Source organism: Triturus cristatus, chromosome 3_1, assembly GCF_964204655.1.
Source record: "Triturus cristatus chromosome 3_1, aTriCri1.1, whole genome shotgun sequence".
Lineage (NCBI taxonomy): Eukaryota > Metazoa > Chordata > Amphibia > Caudata > Salamandridae > Triturus > Triturus cristatus.
Genome location: NC_140583.1, coordinates 166,909,312 through 166,922,790, shown reverse-complemented (window position 1 = coordinate 166,922,790; position 13,479 = coordinate 166,909,312). Strand labels below are relative to the sequence as shown.

At 42.2% G+C, this 13,479-nt stretch overlaps 1 protein-coding gene across 2 annotated transcripts in view; it reads left to right on the top strand.

The window, feature by feature from the left end:
- Positions 1-13,479, top strand: part of LUZP2 (leucine zipper protein 2) — a 1,193,026-nt gene that overhangs the window by 779,777 nt on the left and 399,770 nt on the right. The window lies entirely within an intron of this gene.

Genomic DNA, 13,479 nt, shown 5'->3' with positions numbered 1-13,479 from the left:
ATTGTTTAATAGAAGTTTTATGGAGATATGACCTAAATTTACTGTTGCCGTAAAGTAGGTTCGCATTGATAGCAGATACAGCAAAAAAGCCACCTGTTTGTCAATATTGTCAAAATGTCATGGCTTTGCTTGTGGGCCTTGCAGGTGAAGACCATGAGCAGCCTTTGACCCATTTATTTATACCCCTTGGTCATGCCCGGATCCTAGGGTTGAGTGCTGTACATTTCGATCAAGGTTACTACATAGTGGCCTGGTGGCTCACTAGCGTCCTCATGAGTTAATTTTTGTAAATGGTTTCAACACTGTACTTAAATATAATTCTTATCATTCATTAGCGCTCTATTCACAATGCCGAGTTGGCTGAAACTGTTCATGATCCATAGAATTGCGACACTAATTATGACTTTTAGGCTAGGGCAGGCCGCTCACCACCGCTGCGCCCTGGTAAGAGTGGTCATCACCTGGCCACCCGCCAGATTACAAGTTATTTTTACTCTGGGGGGCAAGCGGCATGGCGGTCATTGTGAGCCTGAAACAGCACTTCCGCCAGACCGCCAGTGCCTGTTCCTACCCAGAAGGAATTGCAGTGCAGGAACTGGGGGTGTAGAAATAAAGGGGGCACATCATGTGCCCCCCTGCATGCACCCCCGTGCACATGGCAGGGGGGTGCCTAAAGGGCCCCCTTTCTTTTCTCACTGCCAACCTTTTCATTTAGGAAGAATTTCCATGAAAGCGCTGGCAGTGAGTAAAGACGTAATAAGCTTGGCGGTGCCTCAGGGCACCACCAAGCATGTTGCAGCTCTCAGACAAACACAGGACCGCCAGGAATTTGGCGGTGCCATGGTGGTCCAATGGCTGAAGTCTAAGGGCAGTAAGACCACCGGTGCAGTGGTGGCTGGACTGCCACCGCCGCATCCCCACGAGCCTGGCTGTTCTTGGACCACCAGACTCGTACTTAGGGCCTTAATTTATTTGGTAGCTAACATTCTAAGTATAGGACCATACACATACATTAAATTGCCTCTTATTTAAAAGAAGCCAATGGAAACAATATAGTGCCCCAATTCTTTCTCAAGAACTCAAACTTTCCTGTTCTAAAAAGTATGCCGAAACAAACAGAGAGTTGGCATGATCATTACCGACTTGAAAAAAGCACCACTTGTATCACTGTTAAAGAAACCCACAGTGGACCATTTAGTGTCAATTCCTTTTAGACCTGTCTTCTTGGACCCATTTTCCTCCATCGCTACTTATAGTGTAATGATCAATTATTCTCCAAAACCATGAACAATTTGCATGGGTCTCAAACCAGGTATAGACCTGTCCATGGAAAAGAGAGTGTCCTGGTCTCTCCCATGGATTATCTACAATTGTTGCTATTTTTGGGACAGAGCTACTGCCCACTTGCTGTTCGACCTGCCATCAGCTTTTGGTGGTATCTCACACTCCATATTATTATTAGATCAGCACATAGACTGCAGGGTGAAATCCCCTGTCTTTACACTAGCTTCAGTAATTCCTGTCATACCACTCCCAGGAGGTACACTGCATGTCTTACAGCAATTCCACATTCAAATGATGACCCCACTTTCCTGCTTGCTGAAGTTCATTGGCAGAGGATATCCTCAGGAAGGACCAATGTCAGTGGCAGGTGCAGCTTTCATCAAGGGTCAATGACTCCCACTATACTCTTTGAGGACACAAATACACAATACCAAGGATCTAAAGGAAACGGATCCCAAGAAGACAAATGCAAATTTATTAATAATAATAATGACATGTTTAATTGCTTCTAGACAGTTAATCAACAGGAACTATGATCCCAAAACTCATTCTATCATCTTTGAAAGAAAACAAAAGGTTCAATCAGTCCTACAGTGATTCAATCTTGTGACTAGGGGTGGGCGGAATTTGCGGAATTAACCTTCGCAAATTATCGCGAGAATGTTTAAAATTATCGCAAACAAGCAGAAATATCGCGAAGATGCGGAAGGTTTTTTCCGGCATGTTCGCGCGATTTTCTGCATGGTTGCGGGTCGCCAACTTACCCATGTGGCTGCTTGCGGGCGCGGCCATCTTGTTTTGAGTTGTTCTCGCGGTGCATGATCGCGAGAAGAAAGACGTGATCGCGCGACGCATGACGTCACTGCGGGCGCGAACTGTCGCGAGACAGCGCAAATGGCTAAAAACAATACAACATCTCATGGAGAACGCGACCGGATCAAGAAAACTTGTCGGCGAACGCAGGGAATCAGGTAAGGCGATCGCGCGCGCGAGAGAATGTATCATTTTACAGCGCGAGCAAGAAACAAATTATCGCCAAGCTGCGGAAACCGGAATTTTTGACATCTTCGCGCTCTCCGCGGAACGCAAAAATGTCAAAATATCGCAATTTCCGCGAACGGAACGAAATTTTTGCCCAGGCCTACTTGTGACCGCCAAGTCAATGACAGTAAAGAGGGTACTCAAGGAACAATATGTTTTTTAATGAAAATGAAGCAGAGCATATCTGTGAATTTCTCTGCTAAGATCTACATTAATATGCATGTTTTCTGAAATCTGCCATAAAGATCAAATTCGGAAAGCAAATCTTTTTCATTCTTTGATGTTAGCATTTACAACCAAGCATGTGTTACGGTCTGTTCGCATTAGACCTTCCCATTTAGAGACACAAGCCGAGTAACCTTGCTTTTCCCTACTATGTCTGAAGACTGTTTAGCTATATATTTTCAGCTAAGAAATTGTTATTATTAGTTTGCAATGGGCCTGATTAGTGCATATCTCACCTTTCTCTATCCCAACATTATGTACTAGAATAAGCAACTCAAATTATCAGAGCTAACAACCATAGCCATTGGCAGAGTGAAGCTGTGGAGGTCAAGCCTTGGGTCGACTCTTGTGGTCTCTTTTTACATGCCACTGTTGGCCAATCTCTTATGCCATCTATGCCGACTGAAGCCTCTTTTATTGAGTAGTGCCTCCTTGTACTTCATCTTTCTTTTCATTGGAGTTTAGTATCCAGGAGCCCTGGCTCACTGGTTCCATGCTGTTACTCTTGTTTCAGCTGTTGCCAGTGGTTGATTCAGACCAGTAGGCCATGCATAGAACAAAGCTGTTAATGGCTTCTCCTTGGGTCCTTTGAGGTGGACTCTTGCTTGACCTCCATATCCTGCTTTATTTATACAACTTGCAGTCCCTGATGCTGGGGACACAAAAGGGTGGCCATGTCCAGGCACAATGAAGTCTGGAGCAACTTGGACTTGGCCATTAATTTGTTTTGGCACCGGTGACAAGCAATTGTGCTGGCTAAATATCTTTATTTGTTTTTTGTTTTAAATATACTGTATTACTCAGTGCGCCTATCATTTTTCCATCGTCGACTTCTGAAACCACATAACTCTTTGAAAGTTACCATTTTAATATGTTGATTTTTGCGATTGCTTTTCATTTTATTTAAAGTATAAAGAAACATATCACCTTGGAACCTTTAATTAAAGAAGACTTATCTAACAAATCTCGTACCAATTTGGTTGAACTGCATAAGAAGACAGGTGGGCCCTTGAATACCCCAGAAGAAGTCAGAAACGTAGAATGAAATTAGGTAAATGCTCATCATATCATCAACAACATACACATTGGTTGGTACACAGGGCACCACTGTATGTGTGGACTCCTTTGAGATCAGTGTAGGCCAAGTAGTCCATGAAGTAGTTACAAGTTACTTTTGGTGGAGTGCAAACTATATTATAAGTATTAACTAAGATCATTATGGTCTTCCTTTGCAACATAAAGATTGACAGTAATTTTATGTTCAAGCTATAACATCCATTCTTTGCTGTTTCCGTAGCTAGACATCTTTATTGAAGTCTTTGAATGCCTCTGAGAAGAAGTCTGTCACACCAACAAAAAAGTAGTGTTTTTTAATTAAATGGTCTCTATGAATGTGCTTTAAAATGTAGGGGTTTGAAACATCTCTGCTCACAGGAAATGTCACTCCTGCGCTGACTGATTCAGTCTCAACAATGGTCTATGCTTATGAAGCAAGAAGAAATTGCTTTTTGTAAATAGTTTAAGGTTAGCAAATCTTTTGAGGCCTTATCGTGTCCCCATTCAACTCTTTTGACCCTAATGATACATTTAAAGTTCAAGTTTTCTTTTAAGAAATTCTTAATATCTATAGTACTTACATTGTGACTATTTTATAAAAATTCATATACACTTATAACTGTAATGGTTATTGTAACTGAATAAAGTATTTTGACGGACTGACTGACCCTACTGATAATGCTGGAAGACATTATGAGGCCATGATTACTCCTTCCCTGGAATTTAAAGGGAAACACACAAGGATTAGCACTCCCCCAAAGACCAGTTAATTGTTGAGCAAATCCCTCAAATTTTGAGGGGATTGATAGAACAAATGTCATGAAGCATCTGAACTTGACTAGTAGAGGCAATTAAAATTTGCCTCCTGATATCCAGCCTCTGAATAATTTATTTTCACTATCATCTCCTCATTTATTCACTTACGTCTGGGGAAAAAATCTAGAGGATGTGTCTACAGGGCCCTGAGCAAATGCTGTCTGGATGGTTAATGTCTAAACTACAGTAGATGAAGTGACCTACATGATGCTTTACAAAATTAGGTGATTCTTTAGCTTAAGTAGTATTTGTTAGGAAAGGCATTGTGAGGGTACAGCACCTGAAACGTGCCTCTATACCTTACTCCAATGTTTTGAAAATTGTGTTAGCTAGCACTCTTTTTATTCTCTCACATGTGGCTCATATGCTGTCTGAAATATGGGTAGATTACCTTGACCCAGTTCACTTCTAGCATTCACTAGCTGCTAGAAATGTTGAACTTCATTTAGTTTTCTTTAGAAATGACCAGTCTTGTGATAAAGTAGGACACAGCTGGTAGCTATCATTTATGGCACTGTTCCAAATTAGTTGTTCTCATGAAATATGGGTGGTACATCAGTTTTATTAAGGTCATTATTCCACTCATTATACACCAGCTCCAGAGGGCCCCAATTGCTGTTGAAAAGGGGTCCAGTAAGTTGGTTCTACATTCAATAATTTAACTAGTATATTTGAGAAATTCATCCTTTTCGCCATGATCACCCACATTTTGTTTGGTGCTAGTGGTATCTGACCCTAATTGTGCCATGAGCTCTGCTTACCAGACCCAGGGCCAATGCTCTAATGTAAAGGTATATGGTCTAATTATAATTTGCTCTGACAGACCCTGTAAGTCCCTAGTAGATAATAGGGCTAGGGGGATTCAAGCTACCTAAAGGTTCACAGTATAGAGCAAGGAGGGTTGAAGACCCAATAGAGTTCATGCACTAGTGTTTACACTGCTGTGTTGCCTGTTGACTTTGGATACTTCCAAAGTCTCAAACTACCTTATTTTTGCATGTAAGTCACTGCTAGGGTCTCATCAAGGTGCTCCAGGGATTGAGTGCCTTCTAACTATAAGTAGGGACATTATAAAAGATATCGTATAAGGCCTGATGAGGGGGAAACTGACAATTTCAATGTTTGTCCTATTGTAATGAATGGCTCCATAGGCTAACATTGTAGTATTTCATTGAATTATAAATATTGCTAGTAGCCATTTGAAAATATACTTCAAGATATCAAATTAATAGTTGAGATAAATCCAACAACTTGCCACTATTGGATTTGTAATAACGTTTACAGGAAATAAGTTATTACACTTTCCTTTCTGTGAGCCAAAGTCCAGGTTACCAGCTGCTCTCTCCTGATTGACCAGCCTGCTCCAAGGCTGTGCCAGTGCTGCCTGATGAGGTGTGAAGTGTCCTGTCGGAGACCACAACAGGTTTCCTGTGAGCAGAGAAGTACAAGCTGCAGAGCAGATGGCAGGAAGGGAGTGAGGGTTAGCTAAACTGGTCTTCAAAGGGAGAATGTCACTTTAGGACAGCAGAGGCCCAGCCCCTCATCCTGTTTTTTCAGCCATACAGGAGATTCTGTAATTAGATTAGGAAGAAATATGGAAAGGGATAAGGGAGTGTTTAGGAAAATTAGCCACACCAGTAGGTCGGGTTAGCCTGATACAGAGAGACTTTCACCATGTTGGATTTTGAAAGAATAGTGCTTTCCAGGACAAGAATATGCTACACTTTGGAGGCACCCATCATACACCTGGATGGCACCACGCATCCCATTGGTCAGGGGTGCCCCACTGCTTGACGTGCAGAAACTGTGAACAAATATGTGAGAGCTGCATATTTCCTCAGATCTGCTACCTGAAGAGAAAAGAAGAAGGACTGCCCTGCTGACTCCCTGTCCTGCACCAAGAGGACTGCACTCACCAGGACTGCACCTGCTTCACACTGAGGGACTCAGCACCAGAAGGATTTTTCCTGACTCTGAATGTCTAAGGAGTGGAGTCCCTGCAAGCTACAGGTTAACAGACCCCACCTGCATCATCTCCACCAAGAGCTCCCATCCAGTGGACGTTTAAGGATTTGGCCAGGTGCATTTTGGGTATTGTAGTTCAGACATCACATGGACAATCTAGGAGATTCCAGACCTGTGGATTTGTGTTTTGGACACTTTGAACCCTCAAGAGGAACTGCAGGAAGAATTTCCAGACGTTTGGAGCAACTTTTGGAAAAAGCTCCATAAGGTGACCGATCCAATGTCGAGAATCAAGCCGACTACCTTCAAACACGACCAGGCCTGGATTTCAGGTTCATCCCTCTGAAAGCTCTGGAGCTCCAGACTTCCAGGATTTGACTTGGGCATCACAGAAAGTCAAGACGAAGAACCCGCACCAAATCCAGCCCGACAAGAAAAATCTCCAGAAAAACAACTAAGGAGCTTATTACGATGTTGGTTGGAGTTTCCTCTGACCGACACTGTGGCGGAAACGGGACTGACCGACCTCCGGTCGGTGGTCCCTAATGCCTAATGACGATATGACTGCTTCCCATATTTTCCTATGGGAGCATGGGTTACAGCCATAAACTGGCCGTAACCCAAGCTCCCATAGTAAAATGGGATATTGTGTTAATCCATCCACCCCGTAGTGCCTTCCACAAGTTGCAGAGATTACCAGGGGGCACCACAGGTCCCCCCTGAGCCACCAACCGAAGGCTGCAAGGATAAGGAGGCCCTGCTAGGGGCCCCCAAACACGCTTTACGACAGGCTTTCCATGTCAGAAAGCCCGGCAAGGAAAGCCTGCCAGAAACCGTGCATCGAAATCTGGACAGCATAAAACGCTGTCCGTATGTATTACGGGACGGTCCCGGCTGGCCAACAGGCTCCTTGAACCCATCGGAAGCCGTCTGGAATGACCGACCGGTTTAAATTCCGACCGGCTGTATTGTAATCAGCCGGTCGGAAGTAAAAGTTACGATCTCGGTCATAAAACCTTCGACCTAAGGTCAGAAGCTTTACAACCAATATCTTAATAGGCTCCTAAGTGTGAAGGTAACATTTTTACTGAGGCATTCCTCTTAGTACATCCTACCAGGGCTTCATCGTGGTCAGCCTCAAACTCTGACTTGGTACCGATCAAGCGTGACCAGATATCAGAAAGTGGTGCTATATGTTTGTAAGCATTAGAAAATGTTTCTTCTTTGAAAAGTCATATCTCCCGTTCCCTACAATGGGTTTTTGTCATTTTGGTTTCTAGTTGTTCATAAAAATATAATCTATTCTTATACATTTGAGTTTTAATTTGTATTGTGTGTTGTGTCTTTCTGATTTAATGCATTGGTGTTTTTAAATGATTTACACACCTGTCTCCTAAGTTAAGCCTGCCTGCTTATTGCTAGCTATCAATGTCTGAGCAAGGGATTAATTTATTGGCACCTAACTGAACCTTTTATTGTGTTTGTCGCCTTATTACTATTGTAAAGTCACTACTTAGCACTTCTAATAAGCCACCTTCCAACAGTATATTTTATGAATACTAAAGACCTGATTCTCAAAAGTAGACTTACGGTTATGAGTAAGTTTACTATTTTTCAGTATTCACAAACTACCTGCATAGCTTTATGACTCCAAACTCCTTATACTTACATGTGCAGAGGTTCAGAGACTCTGTAATCAGAGTTGTGTTCCCCGCACACATAAGTAGAGGCAGTGCAGAGATGTAAAACTCTGCACCTAGGGCCATATTTATAACATTTTCTGTGCAGGGCAGCAAAGCGCAGCAAGTCTCCTTCTTGTGTCGTTCTGCATCACAGAGAAAGGGCAGGAATGCACTGTATTTATCCAATACGGCACATTCCCATCCTTTCCACCTGCGCTGGTGCTGTTTGGCAGCCTAACATGAAAAAGGCATCCTGCACCAAGTTGCAAGTGTGCCTGTGTTGTAGGAAGGATTGTTTTTGTGCAGGAAGGAAAAAGGTCCATAAGGTGACCGATCTAATGTGCCTGTGTTGTAGGAAGTATTGTTTTTGTGCAGAAAGGAGTACCTTCCTACACAAAAACAATGCTGAGATGCTTTTTCCTCTTCCTATGTGTGCTGCAGAATGCAGCACCCATACAAAGAGGAAAACAATGAGAAATGAAAGTATTTCTCCTTGTTATGCCTCTCCTTGGGAGACATATCTTTTTGTAACATACCCAGGCTTACAAGTAAATGTAAATATCGGAATGCATCAAAAAAGCCATTCAAAGCCACGCAAAGTGCTTTGCATGGCTTCATAAATCTGACTTATAGGTATGTGTTACGTGAGTACCACATTGCGTGGTGCAAGCATGACACAAAGCTCCAATAAATATGCTGCGCTGTCTGTGAATTACATTTTGTAGTACATTTATAGTACTACAAAATGCACTGGAAACTGCAGTTTACAAATCAGGGCCTTTAAATTTACAATTATCCTGGACCACTGGATTCATATTTGGCATTGTCAACTTACATCTTATATAATACTTGCACTCTAAGATCTAAAACAACCAGGATGTTAAACTGCTTGAGGAACTAAGACAATCCTATTTGTAGATTGGAATATCTGCCTTGATAATTATATATTCTTATCATTTTGGTGCCTTATTGTTCCTGTAGCTATTGATGATATTGGAGGATAGAATGAAAACATGGGTCTGAAAAATTACATATCTGGATTCTTTAGTGGACTCACTAATTCTTGTTTGAATTGCAGTGAAAATCACTGGAGGGAATTCTGTAAGGAACTTGGGCTCAGAGGTCTAACAGATAATGTAGTTCAGACAGCACACCTGTGAGTACCTTTTCTAACTAGTGATTATATGTATTGACTGTTGTGCTAAATCCTGAAGCTTGAAGATTGATACACGTCCATAGATTTAATGGTTTGCAAAAGGCTAGGAAGTATTCATCATCATTTTATGGTAATTATAGGGGTTGACCGCTACTTCAGACCAATGCGATAGTGTTAGAAATTCGGCTGGTGGTTGACTGGGGTATGAACCCTAGGAAAGCAAAACCAAAATCCTAGTCAGGGTAAGAGGAAGCAAACCCTAGATTAACCCGTGCCTGCCCTCTAGTAGCTTGGCACAGAGCAGTCAGGCCTGCTCAACAAATGTACCTTAATCCTGGGTGCATCAACATTGAAGATGAGTGGTACATTTGAGGCGATATGTTAGCACAGATCGATGCAGCAGCGACAATGCACTGGTCCTGACCTGTGCAGCAGCTGCAATGCGATGGTCCTGATCCATGCAGCAGCAGCAATGTGTCGGCTCCGATAAGTAGTGAGCTGCGATGCGGAGGATTCATCATCGTCGCTAAGGATGCCGTCTTTGGAGATGCAAGGGCTTTGTGTTGGGAAGAGCGTCATGTGTGGTAGATCTGAAGTTGATGCCTCAGGTCCGACCCATGCTGCATGACAATGCATCATTGCCGATCAATGCAGAAGAGGTGATGAGCCAGATCCGATCCATGGGGCAGAAGCAAAGCATCAGCTCTGATCCACACAGCTGCGGCGAGGTGTCAGTTCGACAGGATGCGTCGGTTAGACAGGATGCGTCGGTTACGTATGAACAAGCACCTTAGGCCTACTTCCGAGGGTCCAGTACTGGGTGGCAGGGGAACAGCAGGCAACAGTTTATCACAGAAAGGCAGGAATCCAGCAAAGTAGCAGTCCATCAGAGTGGCACTCCATCAGCAGCACAGCAGTTCTGCTTCCTGGAAGAGACTTCGCAGGTCCAGAAGTGTACTGAAGTGGTGGTGTCTGAAGTCTAGTTCTTACACCCAGTTGTGCCTTTGAAGTGGGGGAGACTTCAAAGACATGCCTTTGAAGTACACAGAGGTCCTCCCTTCCTGCTGTGACTACAGACTCACTTAAAACAGGGGGGTTTGCAGCCTTTTGTGCGGGGACAGGACACAGCCTATGCACGTGTAAGTAAGGTTGGGTCTGGCTCCTCCCTCCCATCCAGCTCCAATTGTGGGTGGCTGCTGTCTAGGGGAATATACAAGCCCAACTGTCGCCCACCCCAGGCATGTGATCAGAGACCAGCAGTTAGCACCAAATTGCTAAAGTAAGAAAATGCCAACTTTCTAAATGTTGGTAATGGGAGGAGTTTGACCCTAGAGGCCAGGTTCTGGCAGGGCCGTTTTATATATGTAACAAAGAAGTGAGCCTGAACCTGTTTTCTTTTAATATTACGTATTTTACTTTACACTGGGACAAACGGTTAGATTTCGCTTGCACCGGTATTATATTTTATACCTTTTATTAAAGTTTTTTTATATAAAGATTTTTTGCATGTATAGTCACACATCAACATGGGACAAATTAGTCTAAATACAAAAAGAACATTCGTGTTGTTGAATTACAAAACTTTACGCAACAAATATGTATGTTGAATACATTATGTGGAAAAACAATAATGTGGAAAAAACATTACTAAGCAAGTGAACATCCAATATATTAATAATTTTCAATCTCAAAATGTTTTATACATCAAAACTTTCAATTAAGAAAATGTAAGGAAACACATGGGGTGATTTACTGTCTAGTACATGGAACTTTTTCATTATATCTAGACAGAATGACTTCCTAATTCCTCAGTGTTCCTGTCTTTTAGTCATCATAAGCCAACGCGTTTCAAGTCTTGAGTATTCAATACAGGGACTTTCATCAGGGCTCTGTGATTTGGCAGCACTGTGGGTTTTCTTGACAACACTAGGCTTCTTTTCAGCTTGAATTTAGACTAATTTGTCCCATGTTGATATGTGACTATACATGCAAAAAATCTTTATATAAAAAAACTTTAATAAAAGGTATAAAATATAATACGAAATCTAACCGTTTGTCCCAGCGTGAAGTAAAATACGCAATATTAAAAGAAAACAGGTTCAAACTTTCTAAATGTGGCATTTTCAGAATTGTAATTTAAAATCCAACTTCACCATAAGTTAGGATTTTAAATTGGGATCCCGGAGACACCAAACTTGGAATGTTAATCTCTTCACAATTGGGAATTTCACTTAGACAATGGATTAAGGTGATCCCAATGTTATCCTATTGAAGAGATCGACCTGGCAGTAGCAAAAAACGAATCTGAGAGTTTTTCACTACCAGGACATGTCAAACTTAAAAGTATATTGCCTGCCTTTTAAATACATTGCACCCTGCCCTCTGGGTTGTCCGAGGCCATCCTTAGGGGTGACATATGTATAAAAAAAAAGGTTTGGGCCTAGCAAGAAAATTATCTAACCAGGTTGAAATGGTAGTGTATACTGCACACACAGGCTCAGAAATGGCAGGCCTGAGCCACAGTTAGAGGACTTCTTAAGTGGGTGGCACAATAAGTGCTTCAGGCCCACCAGTAAATGGCACAAATGATGGACGGAATGCTGAACAATGCAAACATACACCCACAGTCACAAAGATCTGGGTTTAATCCATTGTTCTCTTGCTCACAACGGCACCCCGGTTTGGACCCACCCATATGCAAATCAGTCTTGACCCAATTACTTATAGGAACAGTCCAGCCCGAACTGCCAAGCCAGGTCCTCCCTGGACTGGAAACAAGCATCCTGGGATCTGATTTGGGGCACCACCCCTCATCAGCCAGGCTAGCTTGAATCCAGTGGTGTAGTGAGCACGGGTCCCACGTCTGGACATACCCTTACCACTTAGCGCCACAAAAGGAATGAATGATGGATGGAATACTGAACAATGCACTACTAGCATTTAATTTACAAGCCCTTGAGCATGTAATACACTTTGTCCAGTGTCTTATAAGTAAATTAAATATGCCAATTGGGGGTGAACCAATATTACCATGTTTTGGGGAGTGAGGACATGTAATTGACAGCTAAAGTGCTCTGAGTCATAGGGCCAGCAAAAACAAGGTCAGAATAAGTGGAGGAGGAAGGCAAACAGTATGGGGAAACCACGCTAAGGCTGTGAGCTAACAGATAGGATACTCTAAACCAGGACCCCACACTTACTGCGCCGTTAAGAAACATTTCCATAACCAGTCTCGAAAACCAGTGGTGAACCAGAAATAAGTATTGATCTACTTTGAAAGAATAAAGGGCAAGCATACTTTTTCATCTTTGAGCAATTCCTGGGTTCATTTACTTAACCCTAGAGGAAACCATTACAAACCAGTCATTCAGAAGCTCTTGATATGAAATGAGGATTATCATGGAGGCTGCTTTGAACCAAAACTCTTGGGAATTTTGGGAAATTTTTGCCGAGGATTCCAAGAGAGCTCCTTCTATGATCCAATGGAGTCACAGTGGTAAACAGTTTCTCTATTGCATACTTCAAGGTCGTGCCCTGTGGGGATGACTCAATCATTGTTCTCTGTTAATCTACATTAATTGTATAAAGTAAGATTGATTACTCTGGCAGAAGTTAAGAATGCAGTGGACACTATAAATTTGGGTAAGACCATGGATTAACTTATATCCTGCACAGTGTTACGCTCTTTTTCTATTTGTATTCCGACATGTGGTATAATAGCTTCTTCAAGGCAAGGAACAGAGATCAAGCCTATCTCCAAAAATGGAGTACAGTGTTCTTATTCTATCTATAGACCAATCTCATTGATGGATGTTGCAGCAAACATATTGTCCCACACTGTATTGTTCAGAATCATATGTATCTCAAATGAAACATAAATGATTCTCCTTGTTCACCTTAGTGTTTCTTGATATTCAGTTGATAGGTATTTGCTTTGGAGAGGAATGGGGCTCCCAGGTATTTAAGAATTTCTAATATTGATTGCAGCTCCGAACGGTGGTATTTTACTAAGGTGAGACTTAGCCAGAATGGCAAGATTTCCTACTCCATTAACATCGATACTGGGGTTCTTCAGGATTGTCACTAGACCCTCATTCTCTTCACCTTTTTTTTATTACCTTCTAGAGAGACGTTTAGTCATCCATACTGGTCCTAGGGTTAGGCACAATAAAGAACATTTGTGTCATCATCTGCTTATGAAACAGTTCATTGTGAGAATGCTTTGTTTGTATTATTTGCAATTTTTGAGGAATA